This window comes from Salvia splendens, chromosome 22, assembly GCF_004379255.2.
Source record: "Salvia splendens isolate huo1 chromosome 22, SspV2, whole genome shotgun sequence".
In the NCBI taxonomy this organism is placed as follows: Eukaryota; Viridiplantae; Streptophyta; class Magnoliopsida; order Lamiales; family Lamiaceae; genus Salvia; species Salvia splendens.
In genome coordinates, this window is record NC_056053.1 from 24,747,223 (window position 1) to 24,759,635 (window position 12,413).

Below are 12,413 nucleotides of genomic sequence, written 5' to 3' on the forward strand. Positions count from 1 at the left end.
ATTCTCAGTCACAATTAGCCCCCAAATCTCCTGAAAATTCCATAATTTCCCAAACCACTTGCCAAAATCGATTTCAGCCTCTCGAGAAGCTTGGAGTTGTGTGTGCAGTATCTAATGGCCATGAGAAAAATGATAAATGGATTTTTGACTGTGGGGCAACCGATACCATAACATATGATGCCTCAGACCTTACCAACCTTCAGAAACCTCTAAAATCTCATATCCAAACTGCCAATGGGGAATTTACGGTGGTTGAGGGGGCTGGAACCGTTAACATTTCCCCAACTTTGCAGTTATCAAATTGTCTATATATTCCTTCGATGTCTCATAAGTTATTATCCATTAGTCATGTCACAAAGGAATTGAATTGTACGTTACTAATGCAGCCACAATTTTGTCTGTTGCAGGATATCCGAACCGGAGAGATAATTGGGCGTGGCACTGAACGTGATGGGCTTTACTATGTGGATGAGATAGCTCAAAAAGGGACTGCCATGTTAACTCACGGATCAGCTGACAGGAAAGCTTGGCTTTGGCATCGGCGCTTGGGTCATCCATCTATCGGTTACTTAAAATTATTATTTCCTAGTATTATTCCTAAGCATGACATGTACTGTGAAACTTGTCTTTTATCCAAAAGTCATCGGAACTCTTACCCATTAAGTAATACTCGTGTTGAAACCCCATTTGCCTTAGTACACTCTGATGTTTGGGGGCCCGCACCAGTTATTGGGGGGCAAGGTTTTCGATATTTCTTAGTTTTTGTGGATGATTGCACTCGCATGACCTGGATATATTTCATGAAACAAAAATCTGAAGTTTTGTCACACTTTACCCATTTCTATAACCTTATCCAAACTCAGTTTCACAAAACCATTCAGGTCCTTCGGTCAGATAATGGGGGGGAGTTCGTTAATTCTACCATGAAACAACTCTTCCAAAACAAAGGCCTTATACACCAAACCACATGTGCTCATACTCCCGAACAAAACGGTGTGGCTGAAAGGAAAAATCGATCTCTCCTCGAAATGACTCGTTCTATGCTTATAGAGTCAAAAGCCCCGAAACACTTCTGGCCAGAAGCCATTGCCACCTCAGCCTATCTCTTAAACCGATTGCCCACAAGTATTCTCAAACATAAAACTCCTCTACAAGTCTTGTCCACCTTCACAAAAATTCCTCCGCCCTTGACTCTTGAACCTCGCGTCTTCGGATGCTCCGTTTTTGTCCACATTCCTAAACATGAAAGAACTAAACTATCCCCTTGCGCTGTCAAATGCGTTTTTGTAGGATATGGGGTAAATCAAAAGGGGTATAGGTGTTTCGATCCAAAGTCCAACCGGATGTTTGTTACAATGAACTGCAACTTTCTTGAAACTGAGTACTTCTTTACCCATCTTAGCGGTCAGGGGGAGAGTAATGTTAGGGATAACAATGATACGGACCCGCTAAGTTGGATCTCAATGCCACTGCCAACGCCAAGCAATCCTGATGCGGATCTATCAGAGAAAACAGTAAGCAATTCCGCTGAGCAAGTCTCTGATGTGGTAGAGTCCATCGTAGAAAGTGGCATCGCCTCAAATATTTCTCCGTTAAGGTTATCCACTGTAAGTAATCCTGTGGATACAGATAATTGTTTGGCTAACACTGTAAGTGCAGAAGAAAATTCAATTGAGGCCGAAGAAAGGGAAATTGAGGAAGTCGAGGTCGAAGGAGTTGACCATGACACTGGGAGGTACATACTTCCACCAAGGTCAAACAGAGGAGTTCCACCCAAAAGGTATACGCCAGAGAGGATTGACAAGAAAAAGCGGTACTCTGTTGTGAACCTAGCCAAAGGCCATTTATCAGAGATGGCTCGGGCTTTCGAGAATGCACTATATGAGGAAGAAGAAATACCACAGACATGGGAAGAAGCTATGAAATACAAGCATTGGAGGGAAGCAATGAAGAAAGAGATTGATGCACTGATTCGAAACCACACATGGGAGAAATGTGCTCTACCAGAAGGGAAGCGACCAGTGGGTTGTCGATGGGTCTTCACTATCAAAAGAAGACCCGATGGCTCGATAGAAAGGTACAAGGCACGACTTGTCGCAAAAGGCTATACTCAGACATATGGAGTTGACTATTCTGAGACCTTCTCTCCAGTAGCTAAGATGAACACAATTCGGGTGTTGTTATCCATTGCTGCTAATAGGGACTGGCCATTACACCAGTTTGATGTGACGAATGCCTTCCTACATGGAGAGTTGAAGAAGGAAGAAGAAGTTTACATGGAGGCACCCCCAGGTTTTGCAACAGATTTTAAAGCAGGTGAAGGGTGCCGATTGAGAAAGACCTTATATGGATTGAAGCAATCTCCAAGAGTATGGTTTGGGAAGTTTGCTGGGGCAATGATTAGCTATGGATATACACAGAGCAATTCAGACCATACGCTATTTTTTAAGAAGCAGGGTGATAAGATCACATGTTTAATCATATATGTTGATGACATGATTATTACAGGTGACGACCTAGAAGAGATTGAGGAATTAAAGAAAAATCTTTTTCAGGAATTTGAGATGAAGGACTTGGGGAATCTCAAGTACTTTCTTGGGATTGAAGTGCTAAGGTCAATCAAAGGAATTTTTCTGCGACAAAGGAAGTATATCTTGGACATCCTAGCAGAGACCGGCCTACTGGAATGTAAACCAGCAGACACTCCTCTGGCAGTTAATCACGGATTACAAATCAGAGAAGGAGCCAAGTTGGCTGACCGTAGTCGATATCAGCGACTAGTCGGAAAACTCATATATCTCTCGCACACTAGGCCAGATATTGCCTATGCAGTTGGGGTCGTAAGTCAGTTCATGCATAAGCCGCAGACAGATCACATGGAGGCAGCACTTAGGATTTGTCGATATTTGAAGGGAACTCCAGGGCATGGAGTGTTGTTCGCTAAAAATGGGCATCTTGAGATTCATGGTTATACAGATGCTGACTGGGCAGGGAACCCAAACGATAGGAAGTCTACAGCAGGCTACTTTACCTTTGTTGGAGGTAATTTGGTAACATGGAGAAGTAAGAAGCAGAAGGTGGTGGCTCTTTCGAGTGCCGAAGCAGAATTTCGTGGGATTAAAAGTGGGTTGACCGAGATTTTATGGTTAAGGAGATTGATGAAAGAGATTAATCTCCCTCCAAGCAAGTGCCAGTTGTATTGTGATAACAAAGCCGCTATAAGCATCTCACAAAATCCAGTACAACATGATCGAACGAAGCATGTGGAGGTTGACAGACACTTTATCAAAGAAAACATTGAGAATGGGATTGTCGAACTCCCTTTTGTTCGCTCTGAGGATCAACTTGCCGACATCCTAACTAAAGCAGTCAACTCAAGGAGCTTTGAAGATGTGCTTTCCAAATTGAGTTTTGGAGATCCCACCACTCAATTTGAGGGGGAGTGTTGAGAAAAGGGGAAGTATCAATAAACATTAAAGAAGAATATAGTTCCAAGAATGGAGTTCCAAGAAGCATTGAAGATGTGCATGCATTGTTCCAATAGTAGTGTAGTTCCATGAATATACATTTATTGTAGGATCTCAAAAGTCACCAACATCCCTATAAATATATGGGTGTTGAGTACCATTTCATCATTCAATCAAAATACAATAATCTTCTCCCATTGCTTTCTTCTCTAAATATGTTGTCTATACCATTTAACACAATCAACCTTTATTAATCAAAATTGCATAATGCAATAGGCACAAAAATTGAAGGGCTGGTTTTATCAAAATTATGATGTGGATTTAATTTCAGTTAGCAATAACTAGAGTTCATTTTAATTGTTTCCTTAGTGAAAAAGAAAAAAAAAGAGTTGTCTCCTAAGTACAAAACTAACCTATCTTTTTGTTGAAAAAGCTACAAAAAAGTGTAAAGCACATAATACATAGCTTTCCCATGGAATAGGAGCTCTGAAATTAAATCTCTAAAACTTTAATATTCTTCTAATGTTAGTCATTTTGGCCATAAACATTGCTGACTCCTTAATCACTTTTTGTCTCCCTACACTAAAACCACACACATTCCACTTATATATCTTTCATGTAATTATTTATAACCCATTCTTCAAAATTAGGTTAACTCGCCCTAATTATAATATAATATTAAACTTAAAATAATTGCATTAACCAACTAAAGATTCTTTGCCAACTATTATTTCTCTTGTTTGGAAAATTAAAATAAAAACATGTTTCTTAATTAATAAGTGTCGTATTCAGAATTTTTATACTTATTAAATTTTTCATGCAATCATTAGGACAAAAGGAGTGAATATCCACTTTCTCGATATTTTAGTATAAACTAAATTAACAAAAAATATTATCATGTGAGAAATTTGCTCAAACTTAATTAGTTATGTCAAGAGGAAGTGCTATAGTTTTAAACAATGTATAGTATATGAGAATAATGATATCATGAGATCTACTAATAAGATGAAAAATAAATTAGGGCATTAGCAATAATGGCATATCTCCGGATCTCATCTCATGGCATATTTCCATTTTCTCATGTCACGTCAGCAGACCCTTCTCAGAGCCTATCTCCATGCAATGAAAGCTCATCACAGAGCCTATTTATCTGCCTTGGGCTGGAGGTGGAAGGGAGGGGGGAGGGGGCGATCGCTCGGCATTTGCAATAAGCCCCCATTGCTAATTCTTTCAAGAAAAAATGAAGATTTTATAATTGAAAAAGCTCACTTTAAAAATGAAGAAACAAAAAGACAAATAAAATAATAAATAATGCACTGCCCCTTTTTTATGCTGCTGGCATGTACAAAATATTATTAGTAGTAATAAATACGTCGTCACGTCGTTCAATAAACTATAAACCAAATTATTTTACGAATCTTTATTTTTGGACCTTATTCCGTCTAATTTATTGAAGTGGCGTAGATGATAGTAACATTTTCGTACCTTCATAAAATTTATTTGGTTAAAAGACGAAATTATACTTCACAAAGGATCTCGATATTTAGTACTAGCATTAAATTTATTTTAATTGCTTTTTTGTAATAGTATAAATTAACAATAACTATTCAATATGCTAATATGCATAGTACTATTTTTTTTAATACTAGTATAGATGAATTAACAAATACTCCCCCTCTGTTTCTTCATAACTGAGTCACTTTCCAACCCATCATAACTGATTCTATAATAAAACCAATACAAAAAAGTGGACCTCATATTCCACTAATTTTTCCAAGCCACTATTCTTTATTCTTAAAACTCGCACTCACAATAAATATAACTCCAATTATGGGACGGAGAAGTATTAAATAGGTAAGATGGAGAAAAAATAAAGTCAAGAAAAGACACTTCTTTCCATTATTCTCTATCTTATTTTGTTTTTACCACTTTATTTAATTATTATAATTTTTTTAAACGAGTGCAAAAAAGAAGCTACTCAACTATTAGAGAATAATAGCTAAACGGATGGAGTAATATTATACGCTTAAATATATTACCTACAAAAAACTTTACTTGCGAACTGAGTGTAAAATTAATTGGTTCATCAAGGAAATATTATTGATGAACCACATGAATCGGTATAGCATTCAACAATGATTGATTGAAATCAAATCCGACACCATGGTATGGACATAAATATATGACATCTATATATTGCAATATTATATTTAACTTATTTTCAAATTTATGGGTTATGGTTATGACCCTATTATTAATTGATATTTTCAATTAAATTAATAGCATCCCACTGTAGCTGTTTTTTTCGAGGATCGAGACATAAGGTTTTACCAAATAAAGAATGAAGTAATGGCTTAAAAAAGTCATGAGCTAAGAGGGCATCACGCTGGCTCGCAACCATTCGTTTTTAATATCAAATTTAATCCTTTTTGTATTTGTGTAACTATCATATCAGTTCAATAGGTACATGAGAATTTCAGGTCATAATTAACATTAATTATTTTTATTTCAAATTTTTATTACACCATTTTATTAGATTTAGGATTACTTTTTTATTTTCTCACTTTCTACGTGGGCTCGTGGCACCTTCATTCCATTTCCATGCCTTCATCATTATTCCGCACGTCCAGCACCTTCATTCCTTGCCTTCGTCTCGTATTATAGAGTTCGCGCCATGTCAACACAAAGATCGTTTCACTAGCATATTTATGCTGTATATTGGTTGGGCTCGAGTTTGAATATAGCATAGCAGATTAGTGTTCATGTCAAGCATTTTCTTTAACAAAACTGGTTCAGGATTGATACTATTAATGAATGAAAAGCATGTCCAAAATCTTACCCCAAACACAAAAACGCACTGGAAAATTGTATTCGGCCGTGTTCCAAAATGCAACGTCCAATTTCGGGGTCATGGACTTCTGTCCAAATTCCCAACATACCCTTAATCATTGACGTGACAACACAATAAAACAAGGGGTAGCACGGATAAATTACACGTCACGCAATTGCTGCTATTCCAAATGTTCAATAATTCAACAGCACTTTGAGGGGTGGTTTTCTAGTTATGGGCGACAATTAATATACACGTAGGTGTCGACCAATAAATATACAAATTCTTAATGAAATTTTCGACAGTCAAAAGTCAAAAAATAATTAGCCCAGTACTACATCTGGAAACTACATTACTTTCAAGTAATTTGTGACAAATTTAATTAAAGTTTCTATGCAAATATACCAACATGAATTGAGCCACCAATAAGGGAGAGAGGGGATTACGGCTAAACCAATAAACTTCTTTTTTCATATAAAAAAAATCTTACTTCCTATGTTCATAAAAAATTTGCCCCATTGTAGATAATATTAATACCTGCAGGCTACATGTTTTAATAAAATGGTTGGTAGTATTATGAGTGAAGTGGTAGGATATGAGTGAAGTAAGAGTCCTGATTTAAATACTCCCTCCGTTCCAAAAAATTATGGACATTTCCCATTTTCGTCCGTCCCATAAAAATATGTGCATTTCATTTTAGAAAACTTATCCAAATTTATTATCCTTATATATCAACTTACTTACAACTTATACCACCATTAAATACTACTCCCTCCGTCCCGGACTACTCGCACATTTCCTTTTCGGCACGGAGATTAAGGAATGAGTGTATAGCAAAGTCAACAATTGCGGCTGTAGGTGATAATTTTTACTAAAAATGGAAAGAGTGCAAATAACTTGGGACGCCCAGAAAGGAAATAAGTGCAAGTAGTCCGGGACGGAGGGAGTATTAATAATATGAGTCCTACAATTCATTAACATTACTTTACCTATCCTTCTCATACTTCTTACTTTACCAATTTTATCTTAATTCTCGTGTCATATCAATTACTCATATTTTATGTATTTTATGGAATGGGAAAAGTGACAATTGTTGTAAACAGACCAAATATCATGACAAATTTCTGGTAGACAAATATAGTATAAATTGCATGCAGTTTGTGAATGTAGTCATGTTTCTGCCTCCAACACTAAATCAAATCATTAAATCTTATAAAGTACTAATATTATAATTTTTTTTCATTTTTCATTCAAAATGATACATTTATTTTGGATGTCTCAAACAAAGAGACACATTTTAAAAGTATAAAAAACACTAATCTCTCTATTTTATTTCTTTCTATTTAACATATTAGGTCAAACTAAATAAACTTTTATGGCGAACAAGAAACAGTAGGAGTGTTGTTTTGAATAAGATGGAAGAAGTAGTACAGTACTATAGTGATTTGTTTAACTTCCAGTTAATCAAATTCTACATATTCATACATGAATATTTTATATGCTTATTCATACATGAATCTTTTATAAAGCATAGTAGTAATATATGTTGGAATCGTGCTTGGTCAAATGACTTTGACTAATAATAAATGTTACAAGAAATTGAAATTTGTGAAATTAAATGCAATAGCGTCGATCTACGTTCCGAGTAGATGACCGTAGTATATTCATTTTCTCAAATCCGATTCCCGGTGAGTGAGAAATAATATATTAAAGTTGGTCACAATAAAGCTAGAAATGAGCTATGAGAAAAACTAATGGATTAATTAACTGAGTGTTAATTATCCCACATTGGGGATGATAAACTTCTGTGATGAAGTATTTAATAAAATGAATTATTATGTGTAATAATTATCGTGGAATAAGATGGGTGACAGAGCCAACATGCACGCGCCGCCGCCACCCTCCCGCGAGCTGCGCACCGTGCCCTGGGCGCCTTGTGCCTTGACAATTGGTCTTTGGGCTATTCTTTGGAGCTGGTCGTTGAGCGTGGTTCAAGCCCCACTTGTTCTTTTTAGACCACCTCAAACTCCACGCTATCCCCGACGGACCCCGACTCATGGTGGTCCTGGTCCACGTCATGTTCCGACGGACCCCGACGCATAACGGGAGACAAAAGGTCCCCGATGGACCCCGACAGTCCATGGTGTATCCCGTCGTGTAGTGTGTCCAGATGCATCGTGTCTCTTCAGCTCCCAACGGCTAGTGCACCAGTCAGTAATCTCCGGCGGTTACGGTCAATGGCCTTGATGACAGACATTATGTTTGTTGACTCCAGCAACCCCTGCGGGTGGACTTGGCCTATAAATATGCATGCATCCATTGCATTCTACACACAACAAACTCAAGCATTCTTGCATACACACTCTCTCCCTCTTTGCATAGTCTTCCCGTCGAAGCTCTGCCCACACCTTACTCCCGTTCGTCGGAGCTCTGCTGCTAGCGGTGCTGCTACTTCAGAGACGAAGTCGTTTTATCTTTGGAGGCAACACGCCAAACCGAGAGCACTACCGGGGCGTATCTCATCTTGCGGAAAGATGACTCATCGACTCGGCTTACCGCTTTCCACAAGCTTTTCCGTGTAACCTACACTCGCCTTAAAAACTATAACACTACCACAATTGATGGCATTATCTGTGAGTCTCACTTCAATCAGCTTCATTTCAATTTTAGTTGAATTATGAGTACTCCTGTGATTGATTCTATTTTGACACATAATTTAAAAATGATATTTATTGAATTAAATAGAGATAATAAAATAGAAGAGATGATAAAATAAGAAAAATAAAGCGAAAGTAAAGGTAAGATATAATGGATAGTTTTATTTTTAGTTAAAAATGAAAATCAATCAGTTATACTCCAATAACAAAAAATGGAAATCAATCAATACGATGGGAAGGATGTTGTGTTATTTATTGAAACTTCTAATACTTAAAAATTAATAAAGGTAAAAATAAAATAAAAATATGTAAAATCACTTAAAATTAAAATCATACTACTCCTACAATTGAATTAAAAAAACTAAAATTTAAATAATCATTATCTAAAAACTACAATTGCTAAAGAGAAAAAAATGTCATGCATTTTCTGTGAGCAGTTGGATCATGTATCGCACCCAACCGACCGCACTTCCCACTGCCTCTACAGCTGATGGTTGTAATGAAGCCGCGAACGCGCTGTGCTGCGGCAACAGGCTATTTCCACTCCATTGCAAGTGACTTCAAAACTAACTACTCCCATCCTTTGCCAATACTTGTAACTAAATTTCTTTCAGTCCGTCACCTAATACTCTCTGCAATTACTTTTTTTATTTTTTATTTTACATAATTTTGACAAAGAAAGTACTCCCTCCGTTCCATAGTAGTGGAGTCATTTTGCCATTTTGGTACGTTCCATAGTAGTGGAGTCATTTCCCCTTTTAGTAAAAGTTAACACATTTCTTCTCACTTACTTTACTCTCTCTTACTTTATTCTCTCTTCATCTCTCTACTTTCTTAATCTCCGTGCCGAAAAGAAATGTCCCCACTACAATGGAACGGAGGGAGTAGTATTTAAGTAAGAAAAATGAATTCCAGCTTGAGCCACACGCGCCAGTAATGCGTTGATGGGTCGCATTACTCTCCCGCTCCACTTCCCACTATCGAACAATGTGAAAAGGGTAAAAAAGAGAGGAAAAGTATACACGGAATTTATCTTCTGTAGTCATGGTGTAATGCACCCGTCTTGCGTGTCGACTTACAATTGCATCAGGCGCGTTGATTGGGTCCACTGTTGTTGGAGCAGAATTTGTTAAAACTTCGAGGATTAATACTCCCTCCGTCCCCTAATAGGAGTCGTTGTTTGACCGGACACGAGTTTTAAGAAATGTAAAAAAAAGTTAGTTGAAAAAGTTAGTGGAATGTGGGACCCACTTTTTTATATTGATTTTATAATAAAATGTGAGTGGAGTGAGTTAGTGGAATGTGAGACCTACTATCATTTATGGTAAAAATGAAGAGTGACTCTTAATGGGGAACGTCCCAAAAAGGAAATTAGCGACTCTTATTCGGGGACGGGGGAGGTAATATTTAGTTTAATTTCACCGAGGAGATGGGACATACGAGTACTTCAAATAAATTTTAAATAATTTAGATGACCAATAAAATGTTAGTAGGATGGTGATCCTTTCAGATGGATATAAAATTAACCACGTTAGTAGGGAAGCTAATTTATGTTGGAAGCAAAATTAATAATTATACATGCAATATATGTCGAACTTAATCAATAAATATAAAGTAGAAACGTATGTGGATTCATGCCATTGTTCGATAACTAAGAAATGAGGAAATTTTCATTCAAGTGTCAGTGTAGTTGAAAGAATCATTGTTTTTGTTTTCTACTACTCCACATTCTATTACAAATGTGATTTTATTGCAACTTTAAAGTCATTCATACCAAAATTAAAAATTATCCAAATTGGTATTCGTACAATAGTCCTTATAATTGCAGATGATCGTTTAATGCTTAAAGCTATGTTACCTTAGTAGATCGCATATTATCAGATTGTTCAATAGATAGTCATAAACATCTACAATCTTCAGACAACTATATTAGGACAATGTTAAAATACTCCAAAAACTTATGATACCATTGTTTGATCATATGGGATTTTTATAGACCCTTTGTGAGGACTTCTCAACTTAACTTCTTGACAAATCTGCTTATGTTTAGATTTACTTATTATTTCGGATAAATTAAATCTACTTTTATACGTATTTGAAATTTTTAGATATATACACATTTATACACCTAAAATAACAACCTATTTACAAATGAAACAATGTAGCTGTAAGACTCGATTTAGTAAAACATTGAAATTTCGAGCAAACCTTAAATTACTTCCACAATCAATCATTTAAGAAATTATCAACATCACGCCTTTCATCGATAGAGGAGCATAGTTTTATTTAAAATTATGAAAAAAGAAGTAGTAGTATATTTAACTAGCGACCAATCAAAGGTAGTGGGTGTAGGCTATGGTCCCAAAATTATATTCTACTAATGAGAAATCGACATTTGATCTGCATCCTACTTTGATGGCTAGTTTTTCTGGGTCCATGCCGTCATATACAAACGTTTAATCTTGGGACTAATGCTATTTGATCATATTATAGTTAAGTATTTCTTATAAAGTACTATTCTCTTTCTAAATTTACGAGAATGTGCAAAGTTATATATATATGTAACTGGATAGATTGGATTAGTGCACTAATATCCAAAGTTATAAAGTACTTATATCATTTTAAATTATGAATACATTAGAATTATGGCCGATCATAATATGACTTTGTGAGCGTGTATGGAATGAAACGATAGTAGTGAAGGAGGGTCTAGTGGTGCAGGAGGACGAAAGGACAAATTAATAAAATGAGAACTAAAGAACTAATAAAATGTCATAAATTGTGGATGCGTTAAAAAATTTAGTTTTTGCTGTTGAATTTCTCTCCTTTTTGTTTAGACTTTAAAATCAAGCTGAGTTGCGACTTGAAAATTTGTGAAATTGGAACGATTTGAACTGACAATTTAGATTCACCTCGATGTGAATCTTCAAGCTACACATTTATCAATAACGACTCTAAACCTAGGCCACCCGCAACACGTTACGCGGGTGGCCAGTATTTCGTTCCTCCGTGATGGAATGGTGGCGGGACGAGTTGCAGCTCCCGGAACGGGTCTCGCAACTCGTCCCGCCACCGTTCCATCACGTCACCATCCCGCCGGATCGCCCGTCCCTCTGAGACCCGTTGCGAGACGTCTCGCCACGCGCTCCCGAAACGTGGCGAGCTCCTAGGCCATGCGTGACGCCCACTCGCCGGCCCGAGAGTAGGATTCGTCACGCTGACACAATAAATTATTTTTTTTAAATTCGAATGAAAATAAAAAATTTTTAAAATTGGTCTCGCGGTAATATTACCTTTTTATAGCCGTTTTCCTTTTTTTTACTCTATAAATACTCCTAATTCATCCTCATTTCACACACAACTACACATCTAATTTTCATCTCAAATCATCTCTCTTTTATTCTTCCTCCAAATTTAATCGATCTCATGGATCTGTATGAGCAAATGGGTCGAATAATG